The following is a 17281-nucleotide window of genomic DNA, read 5'->3' as shown; positions in this document are numbered from 1 at the left end:
ACGAATCTGACTAGGAACCATGAGGTTGCGGGTTCGGTCCCTGCCCTTGCTCAGTGGGTTAACAATCCGGCATTGCCGTGAGCTGTGGTGTAGGTTGCAGACGCGGCTCGGATCCCGCGTTGCTGTGGCTCTGGTGTAGGCCGGCAGCTACAGCTCCGATTAGACCCTCTAGCCTGGGAACCTCCATATGCTGCGGGAGCGGCCCAAGAAATAGCAAAAAAGACAAAAAAAAACAACAACAAAAAAAAAAACACATGAAGAGATGCTCAACATCACTAGTAGAGAAATGCAAGTCAAAACTACAATGAGGTATCACCTCATACCAGTCAGGATGACCATTATCAACAAGTCTACAAACAATAAATGTTGCAGAGGGTGTGGAGAAAAGGGAACCCTCCCGCACTGTTGGAATGAAAACTGGTGCAACCACTATGGAGAACAGTATGAAGATTCCTTTAAAAACTAAATATAGAAGTATAATACGACCCAGCAATCCCACTCCTGGGCATATGTCCAGAGAAAACCATAATTTGAAAAGATACATGAACCCTAATGTTCATTACAGCACCATTTACAACAGCTAAGACATGGAATTTACCTAAATGTCCACCGACAGAGGAATGGATAAAGAAGATGTACAACATATATACAATGGAATATTTTTCAGCCTTAAAAAGAATGAAGTAATGCCATTTTTAGCAACATGTATGGATTTAGAGATTATCATACTAAGTGAAGCAAGCCAAACAGAGAGAGATAAATAGCATATGATACCACTTATATGTGGAATCTAATAAAAATGATGCAAAAGAACTTGTTTATAAAACAGAAACATACTCACAAATTTCAAAACCAATCTTATGGATACAATAGGTGAAACTGTTGGGGGAAGGGAGGAATACGTACACCCACTACTGTATAATAGATGATTAATGAGAACCTACTCTATAGCAAAGGAAAATCTACTCAGTAGTTTGTAATAACCTATATAGGAAAAAAGAATGGATATAGTTACATGTATGACTGATTCACTTTGCAAAATACCTGAAACTAATACAACATCGTTGTCAACTATACTCCAGTAAAATTAAATTTAAAAAATAAGAAGTTTCTGATTATGAAAATGAATACATGTTCATTATAGAAAAATTATAAAGCACAGAAGAGTAAGAACAGGGGAATGAGAGAGATTAAAAAATTAACCCATTATTACACCATCCAGAAGAGCCAGAGCCCCTGTTAACATTTTAGGAGCCAAATATGACATTCAATCAATGGAACTGCATTTACTATTATGGTTGATATGAATACTCTATTTCACTTGGTTGATTTTCCCAATTTACAACTTATATACTTATATATATATATATATACATATACTGCTTCAAGTCACTTTAAGGAAGAGAGGGGGGCAAATAAAAATTAAACCTTAAACTAATATTGTGGTTATATCTTGCCAAGTCTAGGTTTCCTAACATAATACTTACCCAACTATGGGATTATAAATATTAAATCAGATGAGCCACAGGTAACACATTAAAAACTTCAAAGTAGGAGTTCCCGTCCTGGCTCAGTAGTTAACAAATCCAACTAGGAACCATGAGGTTGCAGGTTCGCTCCCTGGCCCCACTTAGTGGGTTAAGGATCTGGCATTGCCGTGAGCTGTGGTGTAGGTCGCAGATGCGGCTCAGATCTGGCGTTGCTATGGTTATGGCTTAGGCTGGCAGCTACAGCTCCAATTAGACGCCTCGCCTGGGAACCTCCATATGCCGTGGGTGTCGCCCTAGAATAGACAAAAAGACAAAAAAAAAAGTAATATAAAAGAATAATAATAGCAATAACAACAACTGACATTTATTAAGCCCTTTGATATTTTGCAAGGCATAGTGCTAATTGCTGTTCTTACACTATGTCATTTAATATTCACAACAACTCTATGAAAGGATACCTTTATTCTATTTGACAACAACAACAACAAAACAACAAGGACTTCAACTACATCAAAAATCTTGGAGGCTTGGGAAGGCTAAGTAATTTTTCCAGTTATAAACTGGAACAACTTCATATGACTAGGTGAAAAGAATTTTGATGTGATATCAATTTTTGAAGTGGTTTTGATCCAAACTTCTTAAAGAATTTCTTCAGGAATGAATACTTAAAACCCAGCCTTTGGTGTTATTAAACAGTCCACTTCAGTCTTCTGAAAGATAATGGGGTCTACGTCTTAGATCGTAGAAGCTGAGAATGTGGTCTTATTTGGCAAATAGGTCTGTGCAGGTATAATTTAACATAAGGACCTTGAGATGAGGTCACCCCAGATTATTTTGGCATACCCTAAACCTAATGAAAAGTGTCTTTATAAGGGACATAGAGGGGAGGAGAAAGCAGTGTGATCATGGAAGCAGAGATCAGAGTAACGTGGCAATAAGCCAAGGAGCCTGGAGCCCCTCAAAGCTAGAATAGGCAAAGAGCAGACTGCCCACAAAGCCTCTGGAAGGAGTGTAGCCGTGTGGGCAATGCTGATTTTGCTCCTCTAGCCTCCGGAACTGTGAGAGAATACATTTCTCTTGTTTTAAGCCAACAAATGTGTGGTTATTTGTTATGACAGCTCCAGGAAAATAATACAAAGACCCAGAGAACAGAACTAGAACCACGGGGAGAAAATAAAAGGATGAACTTTCTAACTACTGGAATTGCTCAAGAGTATGAAGGACAGAATTATTCAATTTTTGGCTTCTGACCACTGGAGTAGTAGTTCAGTGGTTGAAAGGTTGGGAGGGGGAGAATTCACTGGAATTGACAGTCGGATCTGCATATCTGACTACAGTTTTCTGGTATCTTGTCTCAGGAATCCCCAGCTTTTATCTAGATCATTGTCCATTATCTCTATTTCAGTTAAGAATAATACGGTTAAATCCAAACAGGAAGATTAGTTTCCAGGGCAGGAGGAAGCCGATGTCGACCATGCCTAGAAAACAGATTGGGAATACCCGGCAGAGCTGCATTTTTGTGCAACCACTTCCCTGAAGTTGATTCATCTGACACCTTCTACACTTGTAGAGAAACAGACCTTCTTACAGGCAAATATGCCTTCATTATATTATTGCAATCTCTTTCTTTGAGCCACTAGCCTACCTGGGGACACAAAACTCACATAATTGCAGTTGAATTTAAAGGTAACTAAATAATTGTCCCTGTCTCTGAGATAGTAAAGAATTAATACTTTAGGGAGCTCACTAGTAGCTTAGAGGGTTAAGGATCTGGAATTGTCGCTGCTCTGACTCTGGTCACTGCTGTGCTACAGGTTCAATCCCTGGCCCAAAAAATTTCACATTCTGCTGATGTGACCAAAAAAAAAAAAAAAAAAAAAAAAAAAAAAGAATTAATACTTTAAATCCAATTAGGTTATCTGATTAGATAGTTTTTAGGAAGCCACAGATAGGAGTTCTTAACCTGGGCTCCAGGGGTATGTGATGGTATTACTCTTTCATCCTCTTAAAATTTTAAGCAAATTTTTGCTTTCTGGAAGGACTTTAGCAATCTCCATATCACTAAGTTCAATGAATATTTTTTTACCTCTTCTTAAGCATCTCACACTAGACTCCCTTCTTTAAACTCCCATTATCATCTGTGATACTATGTGCTCTTGATTTTCTTTTTATCTTTCTCCTGTACCTAACCTTTACATTTTGCCATACTTGAAAGCTTAGATATAGAACCTCTCATTTTCTCACTCTGTACTATTTCCCTGTATGAAGTTATCCTGTCCATGGCTTCAACTATGATCCATGCACCCACAACTCCAAAAGTACTGCTTTTAATCCAAACCTCCCCTCCGAGCATTATATACGTGTGTGTAACTGTCTACCAAAACATCTCTACTTTATAAGAAAATCGAATTGAACAGGTCCACAGCTGAACTCTAGTCTTTTGCAGTCCTAGAGCTCATCCTCCTCCAGATTTTCCTATCACAACAGATAGTATCATCCATCCAGGCATATCGACCATGATCTGACAGGCATACCTGACACTTCTCTCTTCACTTGCCCTCATATCCATTTACTCAAAGTCCAACTACTGTTACATCATGAAAGTTAAATATACATCTCTGAATCCCACTACTACTACCTTTATTCTAGACATCATCATCACTTGTCTGAAATATTGCTAATCCATTCTCTGAAAATGGACCCAAGTAATCTTTCTAGATTCTGATTATGACAGCCCCTGATTTATATATCCTAATGGCTTTCCATTGCTGTTAGAATACAATTTGAGGCCCATAATATGATTGGCACTCTGGTCCTTAGGTACATTACCAGCTTCATATTGTAATGTTTTCATTGACTCTATGCATAGTGGCCAAATTAGCTGTACCAGATATCTAATGCCATGACTGTGTTGCAAACCACCATCAAATGGCAGGGGCCTGTGACCATCATATATCACTCATGGACTCATTGTGGTTGGCTAGACAGTTCTACAGATCTTGGCTAACCTGGTTCACAGGGGTTAATTAGCAGTCACTCAGGAACACTTGGTTTCACTCCCTATGTCTCCCATCCTCCAGCAGGCAATCCTGGGCATGTTCCTGTAGCAATTAGAGAAGGTATAAAAGAAAGCAAATGGAAGCACACAGGCCTAGGTTTGGAACTGATACATGTCACTTCCACCACATTCTATTAATCAAAGCAGATTCAAAGAGTGTTGAAATCGATGGTATATTTTTTTTTAGTAAAAGGAACTTCAAACCTATAAAGCAGAGGAGGAGATAAAGGGTAAAGACTCAGGACCGTCATCATGATCTTTCATTTCTTTTTTTTTCTTTTTGGTCATGCCCATGGCATGTGGAAGGGATCAAACCTGTTCCACGGCCGTAACCAAGCCACAACAGTGACAATGCCAGATCCTTAATCCACTGAGCTGCAACAGAACTCATCTTTCATTTCTTGAATATGTTTTTTTTTTCTTTTTTGTCTCAGGGTCTTGATATATGATCTTTGATCTGCCTGCCAACTTTTCCCTACCTTAACATCAACACTCCAATTGACTGGCTAAATTCTACTGCAACTTGGAGTTCCTATTGTGGCTCAGTAGGTTAAGAACCCAACATATTGGCTGTAAGGATGTGGGTTTGATCCCTGGCCTCACTCCTTGTGCTAAGGATCTAGCATGGCTGCAAGCTGAGGTGTAGGTTGCAGATACAGCTCAGATCTGGTGTTGCTGTGGCTGTAGCTTCGGCCTCAGCTGCAGCTCAGATTCAGCCCCTAGCCCAGGAACTTTCATATGCTGCAGGTGGGGCCATGACAAATAAAAAATAAATTCTACTGCAACTTTAGCTATCAGCTGATAAAATTTCCTAACAAAACCTTCCAGAACTGCACCCTCCAAACTAGTTCAGATAGCCACACCTCTTCACTGTGCCTCATATGTCTTCTCCTTGAACCAGTATCTCAACAAAAATGAATAATTAATTGTATAACTTGCTATTGAATGTCTGACTACCCTTCTAGAACATAAGCTCCATGGGAGAAAGAAAGGATATCTGCCCTGTTTAACCTTATGCCTCCAGCAACAAACATAGTGCCCTGCACAGACTGAGTGCCTTGTAAATATTTTTCAAATATGCGATTGAATGCTGACATCTGAGAAGAAATTCCTTGGGTTTTATTAGAATCTCAATCTGGAAGTGAAGTGGTCCTGTTATTGATGGCTTTGGTCTCCAGGCGCTTTAGTAGGAAGTGCAGCCTAGCAGCCGTTTCAAGGAAGGAACAGAAAGGCAGGGAGTAAAAATTAGTTGAGCACAGTGTTATCTGATTTGGGGCTCATAGCAACCCTGTGAGGTTACGGGCCGGGGGGGGGTAGTCACTTAAAATAAAAAGAATCTCAAACGGGTTTGTGATCCTCTAGAAAGTGAAGAACCACTATTGAAGATGATGTGATAAAGAGTATGAACAGAGATATTTGGGGCATGGAGGCTGAGGGCATGGGGAAGATAGGGCCTGAGTTGAGTGCTCTGCTGACACTCAGAGACCAGCATATGGAGTGTGAATATCTAGGGTCTTCTGGAGACTTTGGGAGTGAAGTGTTGGTCATAAAAAGGAAACTTCCTCTACTTCATGTTTTTGCTTCCCTCCTGGTCCCTCTTTGAGCCACTTTGACAGAATTATTCTGAGATTAATTTCTTTGGAGTTGCCACCACCATGAAGAGATTATACAAATTACAGAAGATAATGCAAAATATAAGAGGTATTATTTGAGGGGGGTGAGTGTTTCATTCTATATTTGCCTACAGGGTTCAAAGACTTTATCCCTTTATAAAAACATTATTTCTTTCTAAGATACCTAAAGTCATTTTCCTTGTACCACTGGACTAGACTCTGGTGTGGGGAGGTTGTTTTTTATTTCCTTGTTCCCACCTCTAGGCCATTTTCCTTTCTGATTCAATGAAAAGTCCTCTTGTTAAGTCTCAAATCATCAGATAACTTATTATTAACCTCTCTGCTTTTTTATAGTCATTACATTTCCCAATTCACTACCCTTCATTCCTTGAAGATTTTTTTTTTTTCTTTTTACAGCCACACCTGCAGCATATGGAAGTTCCCGGGCCAGGGGCCAAATAAGTGCTATAGCAAGCAGCCTATGCCACAGCCACAGCAACAATGGATCCGAGCCACATCTGCAACCTATGCTGCAGCCTGTGGCAATGCTGGGTCCTTAACCCTCTGAGCGAGGCCAAGAATCAAGCCCACATCCTCCTGGACACTATGTTGGGTTCTTAACTCATTGAGCCACAATGGGAGCTCCATTATTCCTTGAAGATTTTAGTTCTTGGCTGTCCCTAGTTTCTAAAACTACTTCTGTCATAGTCGTTGGTTATTTCAGTATGTACACAGATGATTCTTTCATTCCCTGGCCTCTTACCTTCCACTAGCCTAGCTCCCACCCTACTTCAGGCACTCACTCCTCTGACCATATCCTAATCTTTGTTATTACAAAACTACTACCCTTCATCATCTCCTCCTTACATGTCACACTTCCTGCTGCCATAAGACAACCTCTTATTTTTCCTGTTTTCTTCCTCAGGTACTCCAACTCCAGCTATCCTTTATCCGTAGTTTTCTTTATCCTTTACCTGTAGTTCTCAACAGAGAACTATTTTGAGCCTCTAATTTAATATGACTCATGACCTTATAAAAAGAATACCATGTAAAGAGACACAGGAAGAACACCTTGTGGAGACGAAGGACCAGAGGGATGCGTCTGTAAGTGATGGAATGCCAAAGATAGCTAGCAAACCACCAGAAGCTAGGAAGAGAAAAGGCAAGAAAAGATTCTTCCCTACAGGTATCAGTGAGAGCATGGCCTTGCTGACACCTTGATTTTGGACTTCTAGCCTCCAGAACTGTGAAAGAATAAGCATTTGTTTTGTGGCTTCTTGTTACAGCAGTTGTAGGAAGCTAGTACGCATTGTTTCATTGAACTTCATTCCATTCCATGCATTTGTTTGTTTTTAATGGCCAAACCTGTGGCATATGGAAATTCCCAGGCTAGGGATTAAACTGGAATTGCAGTTGCCAGCCTACACCACAGCCATAGCAGCACCAGATCCAAGTGGCCTCTGCTGTAACTGGCAGCAATGCTGGATCCTTAACCCACTGATCAAGGCCAGGGATTGAACATGAATTCTCATGGACACTATGTTGTGTTCTTAACCCATGGGGCTACAACAGGAACTCCTGACATAGCGGTACTCTTAAAAAGTGGCTTTCCCTGTAAACCTGAGCTGAATCTTCTTGGGAAGTGCTTTGTTTTAGTTTACTTCTTCCAAGTTTTAATTCCTTGACCAATGACTAATAACCAGAAATCTACAGCGTTGGTATCAAATCTCTGACTGAGGACTCTGAGCAAATAATGTTTAGCTACTACCGTGGACCTGAAATAATGATTCTATTCTACTTAGTTAAGTAAATGACTTTGCAAACCTGAGACTGTACAAAAAATAAACACATAGATGATGAAAAACTAAATATGATACTATAAATTTTGCAAAAATTTCTTTTAATGCAAACATATCAAATTTAAAAATATCACTTTAGGAAGTCCCCAGTGTGGTCAGCAGTAAAGAGCTGGACTAGTATCCATGAGGATTCAGGTTCAATCCCTGGCCTTGCTCAGGTGGTCAAGGATCTGGCGTTGCCATGAGCTGTGGTGTAGGTTGCAGACATGGCTCAGATCTGGCATGACTGTGGCTGTGGTGTAGGCCAGCAGCCGTAGCTCCCATTCGACCCCTAAGTCTGGGAACTTCTATATGCCACAGGTGTGGCCCTGAAAAGCAAAAAATAAAAACATCATTTTACTGCTTTGTATATGCTTTATATTAAAGATGTTTAAGAGATGCTAACATAGTAGACAAATGATTTTTACTGAAACATTTAGGGGATTTTACCCATTTATGTTTGCAGTCAATTTTCAATACTTAAGATAATCTGACTTATTAATTTATGAGTTTAGGTTTTAAGATGTTGAAATTCTCATGAGAATCATATGTAAATGTACAGCCTCCCTTGAACAATGCGGGAATTAGGGTCGCTGACCCCCAAGCCCACCACTTTTTATCTGCCATTCTGTATCCATGAATTCAACCATGCATAGTACTGTAGTATGTATTTACTGAAAAAAATCCATATGTAAGTGGATCTGTGCAGTTCAAGTATGGGTTGTTCAAGGATCAACTGTTTATGTTTTTATTATTATTTGATTTATAGTTGTATATGTGTTTAGAAAGGTTTTGTTTATGGGGTTTGTATGTCTTCTTTTTTAGCTGCTTATGATTCTTAAGGAAATCCATCATTTGACATGAGACTATGGTGGAAATATTTACAGGACTGTAAGTCACCAGGTCTGTAAAATGTCTTCAAATATATAGCGATGTCAAATTATTGGATTTATACATCCATTTGTTGAATTATATATGCTTAAAGTATAAAGTGTTTTTACATGTAGTGTCTGAAGAACTATGCACGTTTTTTTGTAAATGAAAAGCGTACTAAGCTAACCTAACGTTAAAGCACACTTTGCTTAATTCTAACCTAAAAATTCTTAATTTACTAGATTTTTGCAATTGTACTTAATAGTTTAGGAAAAGCAAGTTTTTCAGTTTATAACTGTAGTAGATGGAACGTTAGTGGTAACACAGGCTACTGTAAGTATTGTTTTCTGCACACAAAGCCTCTATGAGAATTAAAAAAAAAAAAAAAAAAAAAAAAAAGAAAGAAGGCCTGACTGATGTCAGCCTAGGATGGATCAAAAAAAAAGATCTTTTTGGATGAAAGTGACTCTGAGGCCAAACATAAGGAATCCAGAAGAGAGACAAACTAGAAGGAGCCTGAGCAGGAGAGAGAAAGGACAGTGTGCAGTAGAACATCAGAAAGAATGAATTAGGAATCCCTAGGAAGGTAGATGTCAAAAGCCCTTAAATGGAAAACTATGGAAAAGGCAGCTTAAAAAAAAAAAAAAAAAAACCCTCTTCCAAGTGCCTCCCACTTCCAAAGCACACACACATACTTGGTATAGTAAAAATGAATCTGAACAGCTTCTTCCAGAACTCTTTACCCTGAAGAGGTTTTGGTGGGCAGTGCCAGCTGGGAACAAGGCTTTGATTTGTTCTCTCTTCCCTCAGCAGAGCCTGTTGCCAACTTTGTGACTCAGGAAACAGAGGTCAATTGTTTCTCCCTCCCCTTCCCTCTCTCTTTCACCTAAACACACTTTCCTGGCAGGCAGCTTCCACGTCAGACTTTCACCCCTTGTAGTCAAAGGATCTCTGCGCTGAGATCAAAACCTGGGTGTGAATGGGAGGAAGCGGAAAGGAAAGCAAATCAGGAGAAAACAAGTTTGGATGGAATAAAATGTAAACCAGGTAGACCTCCACCCTGCTGCTGGCACTTCCCCAAACTCCTCCTGCCCTCCTCCTCTCCTACAGCGCGCCTTCGGCAGATTCACCAGGATTAAACCGGACAGAGCCTGGCTGCTGGCAGGCATCCGCTGGTTTTCAGATCAGGGTTTTTGTCTGTATTAGGTCTTTCCTTTATCTTAAATACATACGTTGTCTGTCTTGTCCACACCTATATTTCCAGTGTCCAGAAGAGTATCTTCACAGAAGAACCACTCTAAGAGCACGTGAGGACAACCTGAATGGAAAACAGGAAGTATGAGAATGACCTTTCAATGACTTCGTCAGCAATTTCCGCTTTAGTTCACCAAGGGGCAGAGGATTCCCTTGAGGTCTTGCTTTCAGTCTTCCATACAAATAAAGTCTTGCTATTGTTCTTAGGGGCTCAAAAGAGAGAAACAGGTAGGTTTCTGGAAAACTCATAAAGCAAAGACTTTCAGAGGCACACGTATGTTTGGTCCTTTTTTTCTCATACTGGTATCCTAGATCCTGCCCAACTCCACAGAATGAGAGACCAGAATATGAGTGTGCCAGGCTGGTATGCAAGGGCTTTGGATCAATGCTGTCTTTTCTGTTTACTAGCTCCGTGATCTCGAGCAACTCATTGATCTCTATATCTTTTTCCTTATAAGAAAAGGAATTAAAGATAATTCGTGACTCATAAGGTTGTGGTGAGGAACAACAAAGGTAATGTTTGCAAAGATTTAGTAAAGTTCCTCAGGAAGTCTGTTCTCAAATCTATGTTTACTGTGGTTTTTAACAATGATGTTATTAGTTATCAAATGAAGGATGGTCTCGGCAGGTTTCCAGCCGCGTTTCCGATGACTGAAAGTTTCTATAAGGCGTTTCAGGCTCTACAAATGTTTAATGTTATTTTTTTAGTAGATTTGACTTTTTAGTTATTGTTTTTTTTAATTTTTTGATAGACTTTAGTTTTAGGTTCACTGTAATATTGAGCAGAATGTATGAGTTTTCCCATGTACTCCTTGCCCGCCCCCCAGATACAGCCTCCCCAACTATCAACATCCTGCACCAGAGTGGAACACTCATAACCAAAGAACCCACACTGAAATATCATTATCACCCAAAATCTATACTATGCATTATGGTTCACTCTTGGTATTGTACATTCTATGGGTTTCAACAAATGTATAATGATATGTATCCACTATCATAGTATCATATAGAATAGTTTCACAACCTAAAATCATATGTACTCTGTCAGTTCATTCTTTCTCTCCCCCCAGCCACTGGAAATCACTGGTTCTTTATTCTCTTCATAGATTTTCTTTTTCTGGAATGTCATATTGTTGGAATCATACAGTATGTTGCTTTTGCATATTGATTTCTTTTACTTGGTAACATACATTTAAGTTTCTTCTGTCTTTTCATGGCTTGTAGCTCATTTCTTTCTAGCATTATATAATATTCCATTGTCTGGGTGGACTACAGTTTGTCTGGGTGGACCAGGGATCGAACCTGCGCCACAGCAGTGACCCAAACTGCTGCAGTGACAACGCCAGATCCTTAACATACTGTGCCTCAAGAGAATTCCAAGAATATGCTTAGTTTTGCAAGGAACTGCCTGTCTTCCAAGAGTTTGCATCATGACACAGCAGAAATGAACCTGACTAGGAACCACAGAGTTACAGGTTCAATCCCTGGCCTTGCTCAGTGGGTTAAGGATCTGGTGTTGCCATGAGCTGTGGTGAGGTGGCAGACATGGCTTGGATTCTGCATGGCTATGGCTGTGGTGTAGGCAGGCAGCTGTAGCTCTGATTAGACCCCTAGCCTGGTAACATCCATATGCCACAGGTGTGGCCCTAAAAAAAAAAAAGAGAAAGAAACTGCCTGTCTTCCAAATTGGCTGTAGCATTTTATATTCGCATCAGAAGTGAATGAGAGTTCCTTGCTCTGTGTCCTTGCTGGCATTTTTTATTGCTGGGAGTGTTTAGATTCTGGCCATTTTAATAAGTGTATAGTGGTATCTCATTTTTTATACAGATTCTTATTTGCCACCTGTGTATTTTTTCTTTGGTGAGTTGTCTGTTCAGGTCTTTGACCATTTAAAAAACAGGGTTGTTTAGAGCCTGTTGAGTTTTTAAGAGTTCTGTTTATATTTTGGGTAGCAATCCTTTAGCAGATACGCATTTGCAAATATTTTTATCAGTCTGCAGCTTATCTTCTCATTCTCTTGACTCTGTCCTAGGAGGCATAAGTTTTGTTTTGTTGTTTTTTTTTTTATTAAATGAACACCAATTATTTCTTGGTGTATTATGTCTTTGGTGTTATATCTAAAAATCATCAGGTTTCCTCCAGATTGCTGACATTTTTTGCCTATTTTGTCTTCCTGGGCTTTCATAGTTTTGCATTTTGTATTTAGGTTCAAGATCATTTTTGAGCTTAATTCTCTGAAGGAGATAAAGTCTGTGTCTCTATTCTTTGCTCTATTGCATTGTCTTTGCTCTTTGTTGAAGATAAAGTTGACTATATTTATGGGGGTCTATTTTGGGGATCTCTATACTGTTCCATTGATATGTTTGTCTGTTCTTTCACCAATACCCCCCCTGTATTGAATACTACAGCTTTATAGTAAGTCAGTCTTGAAGTTGGGTAGTGTTGGTCTTCTGATTTTGTTCTTCTCCTTCTCTATTGTCTTGGATATTCTGGATCTTTTGCCAATGCATATATAAACTTCAGCATCTGTTTCATGATATCCACAAAATAACAATGGAATTTTGATTGGGATTGTGTTGAATCTATAGATCAAGTTGAGAAGCACTCACATTTTGACAATAATGGGTCTATCCATGCACATGGAATATCTCTCCATTTATTTAGCTTTTTGATTTCTTTCCTCAGAGTTTTGTAGTTTTCCTCATATATATCTTGTTAGATTTATATCTAAGTATCCATCTTGTGGAGCAGTAATATAAACGGCCTTGTCTTTTTCATTTCAAATTCCACTGTTCTTTGCTGCTACGTAAGAAAGTGATTGACTTCTGTATATTAATCTTGACTCCTGCAACTTTGTTATAATCACTTCTTATTTCCAATATTTTTGTTAATTCTAGCAAACTGGACACATATGTCATCTACTAACAAAGACAATTTTATTTCTTCCCTCTATATTTCTTTTCTTTCTTTCTCTCGCTTTCTTTCTCTCACTCTTTCTTTCTTCGTCAGCAATTTCTGCTTTAGTTCACCAAGGGGCAGAGGATCCCCTTGAGGTCTTGCCAAAATGTTCCCTCTCACCTCTCTTTTTCAAGATTTTACTGGAAATCCTAGCTAATGCAATAAAAGAGAGAAAGAAAGAAAGAAAGAAAGAAAGAAAGAAAGAAAGAAAGAAAGAAAGAAAGAAAGAAAGAAAGAAAGAAAAGAAAAGAGAAATCCCAGTACTGAATTCAGTGGCAGATATGAGTCAGCTTAAAGTGGCTTCCACATTCACTTCCACAGAGTCATTTTAGTGTCTTGGGTCCTAAGGGGCATTGTGTGTATATATATATAAAATATGTATTTTATCATATGCTCAGACTTCTTTACAAAATTTTATTATGAACAAAAAAACAGAGAAATGAGCTGCTTAGTAAAATCCTATCAAATGCCAGCAGAATAGGCTCCATGACCAGTTTAACTTCAGCTTAAATTCCTCCCCAAACTTACAGATTGGCAGGGGACGGGATAATGAGTTTTTTTTTTTTAACTCATAAAATTTGTCTCTCTTTATTTTAAACTACAATGTATTAAGAAAGGGCTTTATAAGGAATAAAGGTTAATATAATAAACATATAATACACCCCCACAAAGTTTAAGGAATAGATCATTGTTAATTACCAATAGTGTTTAAAGTCTTAGGAGGTCATTTATTTATTTCTATGCATTTATTTACATATTTATTTTTCTATATTATTAGAGTTCTGTTTTTTCTTGACACTTTTTGGAAATAAAATTCAATGTGGGAACCAGATGCTTATTTTTAGGGTGTGTGCCATCAAATGTTGTACTTACTGCCAAACCAGAACACTTGTAATATGTGCAGTAATGGTTTTGATTCCTTTACTCATCTATTCAATAAATATTTATTGAGCTTCTGTTATATGAGGGGTGTTTGTGTTTTACTTGACATTTAATTATGGTGTTCTTAGTTTTAAGTGAAATGATTCCAGTAGCTTATTCCTTGTGCCATATTGTCTGTCTTGGGTTTCTTTCAACCTCATCTTTGATGGAAGTTTGGTGCAACTCTGTTCTTCTCTGAGGTAGATGGAGCCTCCTTGTTTTTGCCTAAACCTTCGTATCTTTTATGCTTACTGTCTTCTCTGGATTTTCTTTTATTTTCTTTCTTTTCTTTTTTTTTAGTTTTTTTTTTAGGGGTGCACCTGTGGCATATGGAAGTTCCCAGGCTAGAGGTCCAATCAGAGCTGCAGCTGCTGGCCTATGCTGCAGCCACAGCAACACTAGATGTGAACCATGTCTCTGACCTACACCACAGCTCATGGAAATGCCAGGTCCTTAGCCCACTGAGCCGGGGGCAGAATCAAACCCACGCCCTCATGGATACTAGCTGGGTTCCTTACTGCTGAGCCACAATGGGAACTTCTGCTCAGGATTTTCAAGGGCAGTTCTGTGTTCAAGTTTTTGTCTTAATTTTTGGCTCATAAAGTTAGGTGTAAATAGCTTCTTTGCACTTGTCTTTGTTGAGAACATATACTATATATTTATCACATGAGGGAAAATATTCTATAAATATGTGTTGATTGATAAATATGTTTTAAATGGAGACAGAATTTATCAGAGGGGAAAATATATTGCACTTATTTTCAGCTATATTGGAGAATTTTTAAAGGGAAAATAAGACCCTTATCACATCAGACTTTTACTTCTGCCCATCTTCGACTCAGAAGTCTCTGTTACAGTCTTTCACATTGCTGTATTTGTGCTTATACACACACTTTTATGACTAAGGCAAACTGTCTTTCCACTTCTACTCCACTTATGTAAATTCTTCCCACCCCTCAAAGGCAATTCTCCAAGGAAATTTCCATAGGACCAGTCTTGATGCTTTCCTTGACTAGACATGGAAAGACCTGGGAATAAAAAGAGAAAAATTTAGACTGTTTTTTTCTGGACTTTTGTTCCTATTGCTTCCCAACCTCTTCAAAAGAAAAATGAGGGGACCAGGGCAAGGGGACCACTTTCTCCCATAGTCTTTCAATAAGACAAGTGTATCTCTTATACTAAATAAAACAGACTGAAATGTTTAAATAAGCAACCCTAAGTATTGCATAATAGAATTTAGAATTTTGTGCCCCCAAACAATGTGATTTTACATTTTCCAAAGTCATATATAAAAGGAAAAGTAAAAGGTTCTGTGTATATACATATACATATATATATATAAAATCAATCATTTCTAACCTCACTTTCCTAACTTAGCTGCACATTTGGAAATTAATCAAATACTGCCCCATGAGATAATTTATATCATGTAAGTTAATGTCTGTAGAGTTGTTCAATAGTTTATTGGTTTAGAAACTTCATAAGGGTTCCAAGAACCAAGAAGATTCTCCAGAAAACTTGGAAGGAGGAGAGGAATTATTTGAGGGTTACTTGAGGTATAAAGGCACTGGAATTGAGATTCCTAAGTGAAAAAGAAAGGAGTAGGAGCAAAGTTTATTGATGCCTCTACAGTGAGAGTATAACCTCAGATGCCTGCAGGAGTCAGAGGAGATAAGTGAAAATACTAGTTTAACAAGAGCGGGGAGTTGTAAGGTCTGTGTAAAACTTGAACTCAAGCACTAGATAGTAGGAAATAGAATGGCTGGGAAGGGAGGGAAGTGCCTCTGTGGCAATAAGATAATAGTTTGTGATTGATTGAAAATTATTATTTTTTTTTAAGTGAAGCCCTGATGGTATTGTTTAAATGTCCCAAAATGTCCTTTGAGCCCAGGGTAATTTTTCCCCAAGTTCCTCACTGGAGTATTCAACCTGACTTAGACCTGACTTGAAACCTCCATTCCTTCCATCTCACTTGGAATCAGGATCTCAACTGAAAAGGAAAGGAATTAGAACAAAAGTCATGTCCCTGGACTATGTTAAAGTAATCTAATCCCTATTCTGGGTGCTTTGATAAAATGCCTCATGCTCTGTCTTTGTAGGCCCAACCAAGCTAGCCGTTGCTTTTCTCCTCACCATGGTCTTGGCCTCTTGACCTTGCATCTGATTTTTCTCCCATGACAAACACTCACCCTTTTTAATGAATTCTTTGTTTGGACTACTAGACTTAAAACTTCACTTTCCCCAAGGTTCTGTTTTGCTTTCCCTTTGCCCTACAATGTTTTCCTTTGTGAAGCTTCATGTTCTTAGCAAACTCCATGCCAGCCTTCAGAAACCCAGGCAAGAACAAAGCACTCACGCCCCTACATGCTAAGGAAAAGAACTCAAATGTGGATAATGTTGTAAGAAAACTAAAGAAAAAGAGAGAAAAGTTAACCCAAGAAGAACAAGAGCTCTCTCCATAGGAGTAGCAAGTGAGACCAATAGCTTTCCCCATTTTGGCAATGATGAATGCCAGTGGGACTGGTTTTTGCAAGAGTTAGGCTCAGCTGCTTTCCAGTTAGCGACAAAGTTCCTATACCCCCACTGCAAATGGTACTTGAACTTCTCACTGAATGAGGCCATGCGGAAGGAAAGAGGATAAGCATATCTCTAGGAAAAGAAAGCTCAAATGCCTGCCACTGCAAACATAAAGACTCTAGCTCTTCGCTGAAAAATAGAAAGGAAATGGGGGAGGGGCAACTCCTGAAATCGTTAGTGGAGGGAAACCACTGTTAAGAATTACTGAGGTCTTTGTTGTCCTTCCTCTAATGGTCTGCCCCATGGGGCAGAAAAGTTACAGATGTTGCCTCAACAAAACCCTCTGAACGGAAAAGAGTAATGCAGCTCTTCTAGACTTGGAGCCAGAAGACCCAAATTCACATTCAGTGACAATTGTCATGTGCCATCTCCCACAAGTCAGTTAGTTAGCCCTCTAAATCTTGGTTTCCCCATTAAAAGAGAGAGAGAGAGATTCATCTCATATTATTGTTGAGAGAAATATGAGGTATTATATAAAAAGGAATTATTAAACACTAAAGTGCCCTATTACTTTAAAGTTGCATCATGTCTTTTAATATTTTCGGACTTATGGTGTTCATAGTATTTGTGATTTAAATGATACAGGCTAAAAAGAAAATTTGGATTTTTAGTCCAAAAAAGTGTGAGTATTAAAAAAAGATCTCCAGCAGGATAGAGACAATAGTATGATAATATGATGAATTTTGGAGTCAAACC

The 17281-nt window shown here is 38.7% G+C and overlaps 1 protein-coding gene across 3 annotated transcripts in view; it reads right to left on the bottom strand.

Moving 5' to 3' along the window:
• Nucleotides 1–17281, bottom strand: part of SLC9C1 (solute carrier family 9 member C1) — a 193736-nt gene that overhangs the window by 155896 nt on the left and 20559 nt on the right. For 2 of the 3 annotated variants that reach the window (XR_014824850.1, XR_307178.4), the window contains one exon: nt 13488–15036. The exons of the other annotated variant lie outside the window; for it this stretch is intronic. The gene's annotated coding sequence lies outside the window, so the exon portion shown is untranslated. Of the gene's footprint in view, nt 1–13487; nt 15037–17281 lie in introns of those variants that run through there. 3 annotated transcript variants of the gene reach the window in all.

Source organism: Sus scrofa, chromosome 13 (genome assembly GCF_054392235.1).
Source record: "Sus scrofa isolate SSC_HxYL_T2T_F1_AM1 chromosome 13, Sscrofa_HxYL_maternal_Yorkshire_Landrace_v2.0, whole genome shotgun sequence".
Taxonomy (NCBI): Eukaryota; Metazoa; Chordata; class Mammalia; order Artiodactyla; family Suidae; genus Sus; species Sus scrofa.
The sequence above is the reverse complement of the archived record's forward strand: the minus strand, read 5'-3'. Positions and strand labels throughout refer to the sequence as shown.